Genomic DNA, 14,944 nt, shown 5'->3' on the forward strand with positions numbered 1-14,944 from the left:
TGCCTTAGTGTCAACTGTAATTATAAGGCCGTGACGGCTGAAGAATATAAGGAAGAATCGGTACGGGATGCTTTTATTAGTGGATTACTGTCTAGATCAATTCGTCAGCGGTTGTTAGAAAATAAGACTTTGGATCTTAAGAGTGCTTTTGAGCAAGCTTCTACATTGGATGTGGCTCAGAGAAGTTCGGATTCTTATGCTCTTTTTAATCGGCCTGTGACTGTGGTTTCGGCAGTTCCGGATGAAAAGGAATTATGTGGACTTAATAGGAGTGGTTTACTAGATTCTGAAACAGTTTCTACTTCAGCGGCTGTTGCCTCTAGGATTCAGAAGTGTTATTTTTGTGGGAACGTCCGGCACCCTCGTCTGAAGTGTCCTGCTCGGGAGGCTGTGTGTAGTAAATGCGGCAAGAGAGGTCATTACGCACGTGTGTGTAAATCATCAGGTTCAATTACCTCCTCTGTGACTATTCAGCCTTTAGATAGGGCGTTTATTGCATCAATTTCTGCTGCATTTGCTCATGGCCTAAACAAAGCTATAGTTACAGCCCAAGTTAATGGGTTGGAAGTGAAGGCCCTTATAGATACGGGCAGCACCGAGAGTTTTAAGTCTTCAGTTTGCAAAGGAGAAGCATTTGAAAATTTCGCCTGTTTCCTATCAGGTGTGTATGGCTCAGACGACTCTCACTTCACAAGTAGCTGGTTGTTGCCTTGTGAAATTGATTCTTCTAGGTAATACGTATACTGATATACGCCTATCTGTTTTGCCTAATCTCTGTGCGGATATTTTGATTGGTCATGATGTGCTTCAGTTGCACGAGTCTCAGTCTTTCAGTTGGAGGGACTAAGCCACCTTTATCTATTTGTGGATTAACCTCTTTATCCATTTCTCCATTATCACTTTTTTCCAATTTGATGCCGGATTGTAAGCCAATTGCTACCAAGTCAAGAAGGTATAGCAGTCAGGATAGAGAATTTATTAATTCTGAAGTTCAACGTCTCTTATTGGAAGGAATCATTGAACCTAGTTGTTCGCCTTGGCGGGCACAGGTAGTTGTCACGACTAACGAGAGACATAAGAAACGAATGGTGATAGACTATTCCCAAACTATTAATAGGTATACTCAATTAGATGCGTACCCTTTGCCTAAGATTGATGAGCTTATCAATAAAGTATCTCAGTATAAGGTTTTTAGCACTATTGACCTAAAGAGCGCTTATCATCAGATTCCTATTGTTAAGAAGGATCAACCATATACGGCCTTTGAGGCTGGTGGAAAGCTATATCAGTTTTGCCGAATACCATTTGGTGTTACTAATGGTGTTGCTTGTTTTCAACGGGCAATGGATGCTTTTATAAGTGATAACTCTCTCTCTCTCTGACACCTTTTCATACTTAGATGACATCACGGTGTGTGGCAAATCAAGGGTGGAGCATGATTCTAATTTAGAAAGATTCCTTCAAGCTGCGGAAAAAGTTGGTTTAACTTTCAATAAAGAGAAGTGTACCTTTTCGACCACTGAGGTAAATCTACTGGGGTACATTATCTCGGGAAACAAGATTAAACCAGACCCAGAACGTCTGCGACCATTGATTGATTTACCTTGTCCTACTAATTCTAAGGCTTTGCAACGAGTTGTTGGACTGTTTTCTTACTATTCTAATTGGATTGCAAATTTTTCACAGAAGATCCGGCCTCTTATTCGGGTTACGACATATCCTCTATCATGGGAGGCCAGGACGTGTTTTGATAATTTTAAAAAGGATATCCTTGGAGCAGTTGTGCATTCTATTGATGAGCAGGTTCCTTTTGTGATTGAGACGGACGCTTCTGATTTTGCAATTGGGGCTACTCTGAACCAAAATGGAAGACCTGTGGCCTTTTTCTCACGTACCTTGAACAATAGTGAAAAAAGGCATTCTTCAATAGAGAAAGAGGCGTATGCAATAGTAGAAGCACTGCGTAAATGGAGACATTATTTATCGGGGCGACATTTTACGTTGGTAACTGATCAAAAGTCTGTGTCCTTCATGTTTGATGTCAAACATTTTGGAAAGATTAAAAGTGATAAAATAATGAGGTGGAGGATTGAGTTGGCATGTTACCATTTTGATATAGTTTATCGTCCGGGGAAGGATAATGTTGCTGCTGATGCGCTGTCGAGGGCTTATTGTTCTGTGATTCACGGAGATACGCTTATTAATCTTCACAATGCCTTATGCCATCCTGGGGTTACGAGGATGATACACTTCGTACGCAGTAAGAATTTGCCCTTTTCAGTTGAAGACGTCAAGCGGATGACTTCATCATCATGTTCTATCTGTGCTCGGTGTAAACCGAATTTCTTTAAGCCTCAACGAGCTCATCTTATAAAGGCTACTTCTCCTTTTGAATGTTTGAGCGTCGATTTTAAGGGGCCTCTTCCTTCAACTACTCAAAACCAATATATATTTACTGTTGTGGATGAGTTTTCAAGGTTCCCTTTTGCTTTTCCTTGCGCAGATGTATCAGCTGCTACAGTTATCAAATGTCTGACTCAACTTTTTGTCATCTTTGGGATGCCTGCGTATATCCATTCGGATCAGGGAAGTTCTTTTATGTCTTCCCAGTTGAAGGAATACCTTCAGAGTCGGGGAATTTCTACTAGCAGAACTACCCCGTATAATTCCCAGGGTAATGGACAGTGCGAACGATACAATGGGGTGATCTGGAAGGCAGTTATGTTGGCTTTGACATCCCGGAACCTTAAGAATACACAGTGGGAAATGGTACTGCCTGATGCCCTGCATTCCATTAGATCATTGCTTTCAACGGCTACTAATGTGACCCCCCATGAAAGGCTCTTTAACTATCTGCGGAGATCTACTACGGGATATTCGGTACCTTCATGGCTAACTATGCAGGGACCTGTGCTGCTTCGACGCCATGTTAGATTGTCAAAATATGATCCTTTAGTGGAGGAGGTGGAGCTGTTGGAGGCAAATTCCCAATATGCTCATATTCGATTCCAAGATGGGAAAGAAAGTACCGTTTCAATTAAAGACTTGGCTCCTTGTGGTGGCCAGCCCTCTTCTGAGGATATTAACAATAGTCATGATTCAGATAATGTGGATGTCGTTACAGATACTACGAATATTTCCAATCCGACTGCAGATAATTATACTTCTATTAGTCAGCCCTCGATGGATGTTCATGACCGTCCCAGTTTACCTCCTGATGCGATTTCTAATCCGGAAACCGTTAAAATCGGGATATGGATAGCCTTCCTGCAGAAGATACTTCCGTGTCTCCTGGTGTGGGAGGGCAAGGAATTTCACCAAGGTTAAGAAGGTCGACACGAACAAGATATCCGGTCGACCGATTGAAAATGGACTTTTAAATTGATAGTAATGTTTTAAAATTGTTGAAATATTATATTATATTGTTTTAGTTGAGAGATACTTAATACTTATGTGCAATGTTACTATTTGTTGTTGCTCACTTAGTATTGTGTCATGTTGAATAGTTTTATTTTGTCTGTGCATAGTTTTAGTTGTAAATAATTAATTATAAATTGTAAAGGTTATTTAGGTTGGAGTATATTTTAAAAAGGAGGGGTGAATGTGGTGATTATTCTTCATGTTTAGTAAGAAGTATTGTGATTGGTTGTTTGTTTCCTGCCTTGGGATATATGCTGTAATCTCATTGGTAGTTGATGTCATGTGATTTGTGGTGGCCATCTTAAATTCAGTTCTTTCCAGCCTTTAGTTGGGACTGGGTGTTGAAAGATGTGCTACAGGATTTTTAAGTTAATAAAGCCTAGATTAGAAAGGCAAATCTATTCTTCATTTCAATCATAGACTCATAATATGATACAGCACAGGAGGTCATTCAGCCCGTCACACCGGTGCTGACTCTTTGGAAGAGCGATCCCATTATTACCACTGTCCCTCTTTCCCCATAGCCCTGTAAATGTTTTCCCTTCAAGTATTTATCCAATTCCCTTTTCAATGTTACCACAGAATCTGCTTCCTCCACCCTTTCGGGCAATGCATTCCAGATCTCACTAACTCGCTGTGTAACACAATGTTACCTCACCACCCTTTCGGGCAATGCATTCCAGATCTCACTAACTCGCTGTGTAACACAATGTTACCTCACCACCCTTTCGGACAATGCATTCCAGATCACACTAACTCGCTGTGTAACACAATGTTACCTCACCACCTCAGAATTGAAAACCAGACTCCAGCTGAGGCCTAACCAGTCTGTTCTTACAGTTGAACATCACTTCCTTGCTGTTATTCGCTATTCCTCCTGTAATAAAGCCGAGGACATCGCTCATGGTGTCAGCACTTGACTAATGAGCACTGTCGGAGGCGAGGACATTCACCACTGCTCCACTAATATTAACAGTGGGGTCACTTTAAGCAGATTGGTGATGCAATATCTTTAGGGGTCTTACAATATCTGCAAACGTCTTAAATACATAACTGGTTTGATCTGACTGCTGTTTTACAATTATAATTCTCCACGTGTGCACATGTCCCGCTGTGTCTAACAAACTCAGTCAGCGTCCTTCCCTTTCCCCACTGTGGAAATGTGAAAGCGATTCAGTCCCGGATCAGTAATTTCTCCAAACTTAAGTTGATGTTATTCGCCGGCATTAAGTTATAACCCAATTTGAGACCTTGTAAGATGGAGTTTTCTGCTGTTTGACACACGCAGACTCTGGTATAATAAACACACGACAACAACAGCAGCACCGTAGGGAATCAAGCTGAATACAGAAAGTACAGAGGAGAAATCAAAAACAAACTAAGAGGGGCACGGAAAAACTGAGGAAAGATTAGTGGGAATAGAATAGGGAACATTAAAATCTTTCTTAAACATGTAAAGCCTAAAAGGAGAGTCAATGGAAAGGTGCGATGATTAAGGAGCAAAAGGGCAATCTTCTGGTGGATGCAGTGGGCATGGCTGAGGTACTGAATGAGTACTTTGCATCTGCCTTCACTAAAGAAGAGGATGCTGCCAATGTTACAGTGAAGGAGAGGGTGGTAGTGAAATTGGACAGGATATAAATAGACCAAGAGGATGTAGTGAAACAGTTGACAGCGCTCAAAGTGGAAGTGTCATGGTCTGGATGGGATGCATCCTGGGTTACTGAGAGAAGGAAGGCTCTGGCCACAATCTTTGAATCCTCCTTGGATAGGGGAGTGGTGCCACAGGACTGGGGATTTGCAAATGTTACCCCCTTGTTTAAAAACGGGGCGTGTGGTAAACCAATGAACGACAGGCGAATCAGTCTAGCGCCAGTGTTCAGGAACCTTCTGGAGATAAATCAATGAGAACCTGCTAAGATATCATCTCTCCTTACAGCAGTAATTGACTCCTTGATTAATATTGCAACACCCACTCCTCTTTTACACCCCTGTCTTGCCTGAAGATTCTATACCCTGGAATACTGAGCTGCCAGTCCTGCCCCTCCCGCAACCATGTCTGTGATAGCAACAATATCATACTCCCATGTGTTCATCAACACCTTAAATTCATCTGCCTTACTCGCAAGACTCCTTGCATTAAAATAAATGCCATCCAGCCTTGCCATACTCCCTTGTGCGGTTACATATTTGCTCTGCCTTGCAGGCTGACCTGTTTTTTCCCTCTATATTTGGCTGTGCATCACCCTCTACTGTAGCTCCACTCTGTATCCCATCCCCCTGCCAAGTTAGTTTAAACTCCCAACAGTACTAACAAACCTCCCTGCAAGGATGTTGGTCCCGTTCCGGTTCATGTGCAACCCATCCGACTTGTACAGGTCCCACCTTCCCCAGAAGCAGAGCCAGTGATCAAAGAAACTAAAGCCCTCCCTCCTGCACCAACTCTTTAGCCACGCATTCATCTGCTCTATCCTCCTATTCCTATACTCACTAGCACGTGGCACCAGGAGTAATCCAGAGATTACAACCTTTGCGGTCCTGCTTTTTAATCTGCTACCTAGCTCCCTAAATTCTTGTTGCAGGACCTCATCCCGCTTTCTATCTATGTCCTTGGTACCAATGTGAACCACGACCTCTGACTGTTCGCCCTCCCCCTTCAGAATTCCCTGCAGCCGTTCAGTGACATCCCTGACCCTGGCACCAGGGAGGCAACATACCATCCTGGAGTCACGTCTGCGGCCACAGAAACGTCTATCTGTTCCCCTTACGATAGAATCCTCTATCACTATTGCTCTCCCACTCTTTTTCCTCCCCTCCTGTGCAGCTGAGCCACTCGTAGTGCCACGGACTTGGCTCTTGCTGCATTCCCAAGAAACCATCTCCCCAGCAGTATCCAAAACGGAAAATCTGTTGGCGAGGGAGATGGACCCTGCACTACCTTCCTAGTTCTTTTACTCTGTCTGGCGGTCACCCATTCTGTCTGACCACCTCGTTAGACGAGCTATCTATGAAGATCTCAGCTTCGCGGATGCTCCACAGTGACTCCAGCCGCAGCTCCAGCTCAGAAACGTGGATTTCGAGTAGCTGCAGCTGGAGACACTTCCTGCACACATGTTCGCCCTGGACACCGAAAGTGTCCCTGACTTCCCACATAGCACAGGAGGAGCACGCCACACTGCCGAGCTGCCCTGCCATGTCCTACCCTTAATTTACTCCCTTTAAAGAATATTAAATACACTCGGGACCTTACTTCCCTTTAAAACACTACTTACGCTAAACTAGAGACCTTACTTTTATTTTAACGACTGGACTGTAGAAATACTCACCAGGTCCTACTTCCCAATCAGCTCCTTCCCTGGTTGCGACGTCACTTTAGCGGTTTTGCAGTTGTAGTTTGACTGCTCCCGCTCTCGGACTCTTTCCTGCAGTCCTGTGACGTCTCTCCTCGATTTTGCTGTACTTTTGGAATTCGCCGGACTTGTATCTGCCTCCTCACTGCTGCCGACTCCTCACAGGTCCGCGCTGTCCTCGGCCTCCCGCTCTATTTATGCCTCCTCGCTGCTGCTGCCGACTCCTCGCAGGTCCGCGCTGTCCTCGGCCTCCCGCTGTATTTATGCCTCCTCACTGCTGCCGACTCCTCGCAGGTCCGCGCTGTCCTCGGCCTCACGCTGTATTTATGCCTCCTCGCAGGTCCGCGCTGTCCTCGGCCTCCCGCTGTATTTATGCCTCCTCGCTGCTGCTGCCGACTCCTCGCAGGTTCTCTTTAGAGCAGAAAAATGTTAATTGGGAGATTTAATAGAGGTGCTCAAAATCATGAAGGTGTTTCCATAGAGTAAATAAGGAGCAACTGTACCCACTGACAGAAGGGTCGGTAAACAGAGGAGACGGATTTAATGTAATTGACAAAACGCCAGAGGGGAGGTAAGATAAGATTGTTTTTAGGCATCGTGTTATGATCTGGAATGCAATGTCTGAATGAGTGATGGGAGCAGAGACAATAGTAACTTTTAAACCTGAATTAGTGAAACACACGAAGGGGAGAACATTAGCAGTGCTCTGGGCACAGAGCAGGGGAGTGGGACACATTGGTCTGCTCTTTCAAAGAGCCGGTACAGGCACGTTGTGCCCAATGGCCTCATTTTGTACTGTCTGGTCCCAAGTTTCTATGGTATCAACCTCGAACTCTTTGTTCCTGAGCGAGTAATAAACGATAAATGTACCTGAATGCTATTTACAGAAGCAGACCTTCAGTGTGTGAAATTGCATTGGGAAGTTTAATTCTGTTAACCAGCAAACTATGACCAAAAATTGATTAAAAAAGGGAGAAAATCAAATGAGTATACTAGCAAGAAACATTTAAAAATTGTAGGAGCTTCTGAAAGTAAGTAAACATGGAGAGTAGCAAAAGTAAGCATTGGTCCCTTAGAGGCTGAGACAGGAGAAATTATAATGGGAAATGAGGAAATGGCAGAGACTTTAAACAAATATTTTGTATCTGTCTTCACAGTAGAAAACACAAATAGCGTACCAAAAATAGCAGGGAACCAAGGGACTAATGAAAGGACTGACATCAATTACTTTCAGTTCCTTCGAGAAAAAAAGTACTTGAGAAACTAATGGGACTAAAATCCGACAAATCCCCAGGACCTGACGGCCGACATCCTAGGGTTCGACAAGAGGTGGCTGAAGAGAGAGTGGATGCATTGGTTGTGATCTTCCAAAATTCCCTAGATTCTGGAACAGTCCCAGCAGATTAGAAGGTAGAAAAAGTAACCCCGCTATTCTAGAAAGGGGGAAGAGAGAAAGCAGGGAACTACAGGCCAGTGAGCCTGGCGTCAGGAAAATGCTGGAATCCATTATTAAGGGAGGGGTAAGAGGGCACTTAGAAAATCATATGATCAGGTGGAGTCAACATGGTTTTATGAAAGAGAAATCATGCTATTAGTGTTCTTTGAGGATGCAACTAGCTGGATAGATAATGGGGAACTGGTGGATGTAAAATATTTGGATTGCCAAAAGGCATTTGATAAGGTGCCACATAAAAGGCTGCTGTGCAAGATAAGGACTCATGGGGTTGAGGGGAATATATTAGCTACAAGGACAGGTTGGAGAAGCTGGATTTGTTTTCATTAGAGCAAAGGAGGTTGAGGGGTGATTTGATAGAGGCGAACAAGATTATGACGGGTTTGGATAGGCTAGACAGGGAAAGGCTGTTCCCACTAATGGATGGTACGAGGACTAGGGGACACAGATTTAAGGTTTTGGGCAAGAGATACAGGGGGGATGTGAGTAAAAACTTTTTTACACAGCGAGTGGTGAGGACCGGGAACTCGCTGCCGACGGAAGTGGAGACACTCAATGTTTTCAAGGGGAGACTGGATAGGCACTTGATGGAAATAAACTTGCAGGGCTACGGGGATAGAGCGGGGGAATGGGACTGACTGGATTGCTCTACAGAGAGCCGGCACGGACTCGATGGGCCGAATGGCCTCCTTCTGTGCCGTTATGACTATTAGCATTGATGGAAGATTGGTTAACTGACAGAAAACAGAGTGTAGGGATAAACAGGACATTTTCAGCTTGGCAGGCTAGTGGGGTGCCACAAGGATCAGTGCTGGGGCCTCTGCTATTTACAATCTATATTACTGACTTAGATGAAGGGACCGAGTGTAATGGATCCAAGTTTGCTGCTGATACAAAGCTAGGTGGGACAGTAAGCTATGGGGACACAGAGCCTGCAAAGGGATATGGGCAGTCTAAGTGTGCGGGCAGTAAGGCGACAGATGGAACATAATGTGGGGAAATGTGTGCGTATTCACCTTAGTAGGAAGAGTAGAAAAACAGAACCTTTTTTAAATGGTGGAAAATTATTAAATGTTAGCGTTCAGAGAGATTTAGGTGTTCTCGTACAGGAAACAAAGTTAGCATGCAGGTACCGCGAGCAATTGGGCAGGCGGATGGCATGTTGGCCTTTATTACAAGGGGTTGGAATACAACAGTGAGGAAGTCTTGCTACAATTGGACAGGGCTTTGGTGAAACAACACCGGAGTACCGTGCACAGTTCTGGTCTCACATCGATAAAGGATGGGATAAAGACAGTAGGGAGAAATGATCTTAGCTCCAAAAATAAAGTAAATAAATCAGTTTGGGTGGAGCCAAGAAACAGCAAGGGGCAGAAAACATTGGTTGGATGTGTTTATAGGCCCCCAAACTGTAGTTGTAATGTAGGGCGGCGTATAATTCAGGGAACTAGAGGTGCATGTAGCAAGGGTAATTTCGTAATCATGGGGGATTTTAAGCTATGTATAGATTGGGGAAACCAAATCTGCAGTAATAGTGTGGGGACATCATCTGAGTCAATGGGACTCTCTCTGACCTTTCTCCCCATTCCATCTCCAGGGCCAGTGTGTATCTGAGTCAATGGGACTCTCTCTGACCTTTCTCCCCAGTCCATCTCCAGGACCAGTGTGTATCTGAGTCAATGGGACTCTCTGACCTTTCTCCCCAGTCCATCTCCAGGGCCAGTGTGTATCTGAGTCAATGGGACTTCCTCTTACCTTTTTCCCCAGTCGATCTCTGGAAGCTCTTTGAATCAGAAGGGTTCTCTCTGGTTGGTGCTCTCACAATCCTGTATTGGTTCACCTGCTGTCGTTCCTCAGTCTACAATCCCTGTTTACTCTCAGCTGTGAACCTTTCTCAATCACTCAGTCTTTCACCGGGAGATCTAATTATGGCAGGACTGAAAATAACAACATGAATAGTATGAAGTAATGTAATGTAGACTTTTCTTCTGCTTAATAAAAATAAAAGTTTGGGTCCGAGTGCTTCTGTCTGATTTTTGTCCCTTTTCTCAGATCCCCGCCATGGCTTCCAGCAAATCACACTGCCTGATCTCACTGGGCCCATCCTCCCCGGGTTACACGCTGTCTGATCTCACTGGGCCCATCCTCCCCGGGTTACACACTGTCTGATCACACTGGGTCCATCCACCCCGGGTTACACACTGTCTGATCTCACTGGACCCATCCTCCCCGGGTTACACACTGTCTGATCTCACTGGGCCCATCCTCCCCGGGTTACACACTGTCTGATCTCACTGGGCCCATCCACCCCGGGTTACACACTGTCTGATCTCACTGGGCCCATCCTCCCCGGGTTACACACTGTCTGATCTCACTGGGCCCATCCACCCCGGGTTACACACTGTCTGATCTCACTGGGCCCATCCTCCCCGGGTTACACACTGTCTGATCTCACTGGGCCCATCCTCCCCGGGTTACACACTGACTGATCTCACTGGGCCCATCCTCCCCGGGTTACACACTGTCTGATCTCACTGGGCCCATCCTCCCCGGGTTACACACTGTCTGATCTCACTGGGCCCATCCTCCCCGGGTTACACACTGTCTGATCTCACTGGACCCATCCCCCCCGGGTTACACACTGTCTGATCTCACTGGGCCCATCCTCCCCGGGTTACACACTGTCTGATCTCACTGGGCCCATCCTCCCCGGGTTACACACTGTCTGATCTCACTGGGCCCATCCTCCCCGGGTTACACACTGTCTGATCTCACTGGACCCATCCTCCCCGGGTTACACACTGTCTGATCTCACTGGGCCCATCCTCCCCGGGTTACACAATCATAGAAACTTACTGCACAGGAGGGGGACATTCGGCCCATCTTGTCCGAGCCGGCTGACAAAGATCTATCCACTCTAATCCCACTTTCCAGCACTTGGTCCATAGCCGTGTAGCTTACGGCACTTCAAGCAGTTTTTAAACGTGATGAGGTTCTCTGCCTCGACCACCCTTTCAGGCAGTGAGTTCCAGACCTTCACCACCCTCTGGGTGTAAAAAACTCACCTCAAAACCCCTCTAATCCTTTGACCATCTGCTTTAAATCTATGCCCCCTGGCTATTGACCTCTCCACTAAGGGAAATAGGTCCTTCCTATCCACTCTATCTAGGCCCCCAATAATTTGATACACCTCAATCGAGTCTCCCCTTGGCCTTCTCTGTTCCAGAGAAAACAACCCCAGCCTATCCAATCTTTCCACATAGCAAAAATTCCCCAGCCCAGGCAAAATCCCCGCAAGTCTCCTCTGCACCCTCTGGTGCAATCACATCCTTCCTGTAATGTGGTGACCAGAACTGCACGCAGTGTTCTAACTGCGGCCTAGCCATACAGTTCACTCATTACCTCCCAGCTCTTATATTCTATGCCTCGGCTAGTAAAGACCTTTCTCCCCAGTCCATCCACTAGAGGGTGCAGAGCAGATGTAATTTTTTTCACCCAGAGGGTGATAGGGGTCTGGAACTCACTGCCTGAAAGGGTGGTAGAGGCAGAGACCCTCAGCACATTTAAAAAGTACTTGGGTGTACACTTGAAGAGCCGTAACCTACAGGGCTGTGGAGCAAGAGTCTGCAGGACGGGTTCATGGAATCCATTCGGGACATTTTCCTGGAACAAAATGTCATGGAACCAACAATGTTAGAACTTGTATTGTGTAATAAGACAGGGTTAATTAGCAACCTCATAGTAAAGGATCCAGTGGGGCAGAGTGATCATAATATGTTAGAACTTCACATTAATTTTGAGAGAGTGACTTGCCTAAGTCCGAAACTAGTGTCTTAAACTTAAATAAAGCCAATTACATAGGTATGAGGGGCGAGTTGGCTGAGGTAGATTGGAAAAATAGATTAAAAGATATGGCGGTAGATAAGCAGTGGCTAGCATTTAAAGAAATATTTCATAATTCTCAACTAAAATACATTCCATTGAGAAACAAAAACTCCACGGGAAGTGATCCAACCGTGGCTAACTAAAGGTAAGGATAGCATTAGATTGACAGAAGCTTATAATGTTGCAAAGAATAATAGTAAGCCTGAGGATTGAGAGAGTTTCAGAAACCAGCAAAGAGTGACCAAAAATTGATAAAAAAGGGAAAAAATGCAATGACAGAAAACGAGCAAGAAATCTAAAAGCAGATTGTAAGATTGTCTACAAGTATGTAGGAAGGAAGAGAGTAGCAAAAGTAAACATTGGTCCCTTAGAGGCTGAGACAGGAGAAATGATTATGGGGAATAAGGAAATGGCAGAAACGTTAAACAAATATTTTGTATCTGTCTTCACAGTAGAAGACACAAAAAGCATATCAAAAATGGTGGGGAACCAAGGGTCTAATGAGGGTGAGGAACTTAACGTAATTCATGAGTAGCGAAAAAGTACTTGAGAAACTAATAGGACTGAAAACCGACAAATCCCCTGGACCCGACGGCCTACATCCTAGGGTTGTAAAAGAGGTGGCTGAAGAGACAGTGGACGCATTGGTTTTGATCTTCCAAAATTCCCAAGATTCTGGAATGGTCCCAGTGGATTGGAAGGTCGCAAATGTAACACCGCTATTCAAGAAAGGAGGGAGAGGAAAAACAGGGAACGACAGGCCAGTTAGCCCGACACAAGTCATTCGGAAAACACTGGAATCCATTGTTAAGGAAGTGGTATCAGGGCACTTAGAAAAATCATAACATGATTAGGCAAAGTCAACATGGTTTTATGAAAGGGAAATAGTGTTTGACAAATTTAGAGTTTTTTGATGATGTTACTAGCAGGGTAGATAAAGGGGAACCAGTGGATGTAGTATATTTAGATTTCCAAAAGGCATTCGATAAGGTGTCACATAAAAGGTTATTGCACAAGATTAGGGCTCATGGGGTTGGGGTAATACAGTAGCATGGATCAAGGATTGGTTACCAGACAGAAAACAGAGTAGGGATAAACGGATCTTTTTCAGGTTGGCAGGCTGTAACTACTGGGGTGCCACAAGGATCAGTGTTGGGGCCTCAGCTATTTACAATCTATATTAATGACCTAGATGAAGGGACAATCTGTAATGTATCCAAGTTTGCTGACGATACAAATCTAGGTGGGACGGTAAGGAGAACAAAGACTCTGCAAAGGGATATAGATAAGACTGAGTGGGCAGTAAGGTGCCAGATGGAGTGTAATGTGGGGAAATGTGAGGTTATTCACTTTGGTAGGAAGAATAGAAAAACAGAATATTTTTTAAATGGTGAGAAACTTTCAAATGTTGGTGTTGAGAGAGATTTGGGTGTCCTCGTGCAAGAAACACAGAAAGCTAGCGTGCAGGTACAGCAAGCAATAAGGAAGGCAAGTGACATATTGGCGTTTATTGCAAGGGGGTTGGAGTATAAGAGTAAGGAAGTCTTGCTCCAATTGTACAGGGCCTTGGTGAGACCACACCTGGAGTTCTGTGCATTGTTTTAGTCTCCTTATCTAAGGAAGGATATACTTGCCTTGGAGGCGGTGCAACGAAGGTTCACTAGATTGATTCCTGGGATGAGAGGGCTGTCCTATGAGGAGAGATTGTGTAGAATGGGACGATACTCTCTGGAGTTTAGAAGAATGCGAGGTGATCTCATTGAAACATGCAAGATTCTGAAGGGGATTGACAGGGTAGATGCCAAGAGGTTGTTTCCCCAGGCTGGAGTGTCTAGAACTAGGGGGCATAGTCTCAGGGCATAGTCTCACAACGTGGACCACTTTCCAGCCTCGGGAGCCTACTGTCAACAAGGACAGACGTCGATGACGAAGTCCAACACCGCCATCAGTGTGCCAGTACAGCCTTCGGTCGCCTGAGGAAGAGAGTGTTTGAAGACCAGGACCACAAACCCAGCACTAAGCTCATGGTCTACAGAGCAGCAGTGATACCCGCCCTGCTGTATGCCTCAGAGACATGGACCATGTACAGCAGGCACCTCAAAGCACTGGAGAGGTACCACCAACGCTGCCTCCGCAAGATCCTGCAAATCTATTGGCAGGATAGACGCACCAACGTCGGTGTTCTCGCTCAGGCCAACATCCCCAGCATCGAAGCTTTGACCACGCTCGATCAGCTCCGATGGACAGGTCACATTGTCCACATGCCCGATACGAGACTCCCAAAACAAGCGCTCTACTCGGAGCTCCGACACGGCAAGAGAGCCCCAGGTGGGCAGAGGAAACGCTTCAAGGACACCCTCAGACTCATTGAAAAAGTGTAACATCCCCACCGACACCTGGGAATCCCTGGCCCAAGACCGCACAAAGTGGAGGAGAAGCATCCGGGAAGGCGCCGAACACCGAGTCTCCTCGCGGGAGCAATCGGAAGACAAACGCAGGCAGTGCAAGGAGCGCACGTCAACCCAAACACCCCGCTCCCCCCACAGCCCGCTCCACCCCACCCCCTCACCCAAAGACTCGCCCCCCACAGCCAGGTGCCCGCTTCCTCCCCCCGGGCCCCGCGCCCGCTTCGCCCCCAGGTTCCCAGAGATTGCCTGAGAGAGAGGCCGGCGCTGCTGTAAATGCCGGAGATTCTCTGATCCACACTCACCGCACCATCCGCCACTCCTCAGTCCCGCCGCCATTTTATCTCCTGCCTCAAACCGGAGCCTCATCCGGGGACTGCGAGCAGCACCGAGCATGCACACTGCGGGCACGCAGCCCGCGCTTAAAGTTC

The 14,944-nt window shown here is 45.9% G+C and overlaps 1 protein-coding gene across 1 annotated transcript in view; it reads right to left on the bottom strand.

The window, feature by feature from the left end:
- The window catches only part of LOC147082080 (uncharacterized), a 108,686-nt gene extending 94,042 nt beyond the window's left edge, over window positions 1-14,644 (bottom strand). The window contains exons 1-3 of the mRNA XM_085980472.1: window positions 11,080-14,644; window positions 9,979-10,160; window positions 6,747-7,181 (exon numbers count right to left, since the gene is read on the bottom strand). The gene's annotated coding sequence lies outside the window, so the exon portion shown is untranslated. The remainder of the gene's footprint in view (window positions 1-6,746; window positions 7,182-9,978; window positions 10,161-11,079) is intronic.
- Window positions 14,645-14,944: the final 300 nt, after the last annotated feature.

The sequence above is a fragment of the Somniosus microcephalus genome, unplaced genomic scaffold (genome assembly GCF_052327205.1).
Source record: "Somniosus microcephalus isolate GS21.2 unplaced genomic scaffold, FLI_Smic_1.0 scaffold185, whole genome shotgun sequence".
NCBI classification, from domain to species: Eukaryota; Metazoa; Chordata; class Chondrichthyes; order Squaliformes; family Somniosidae; genus Somniosus; species Somniosus microcephalus.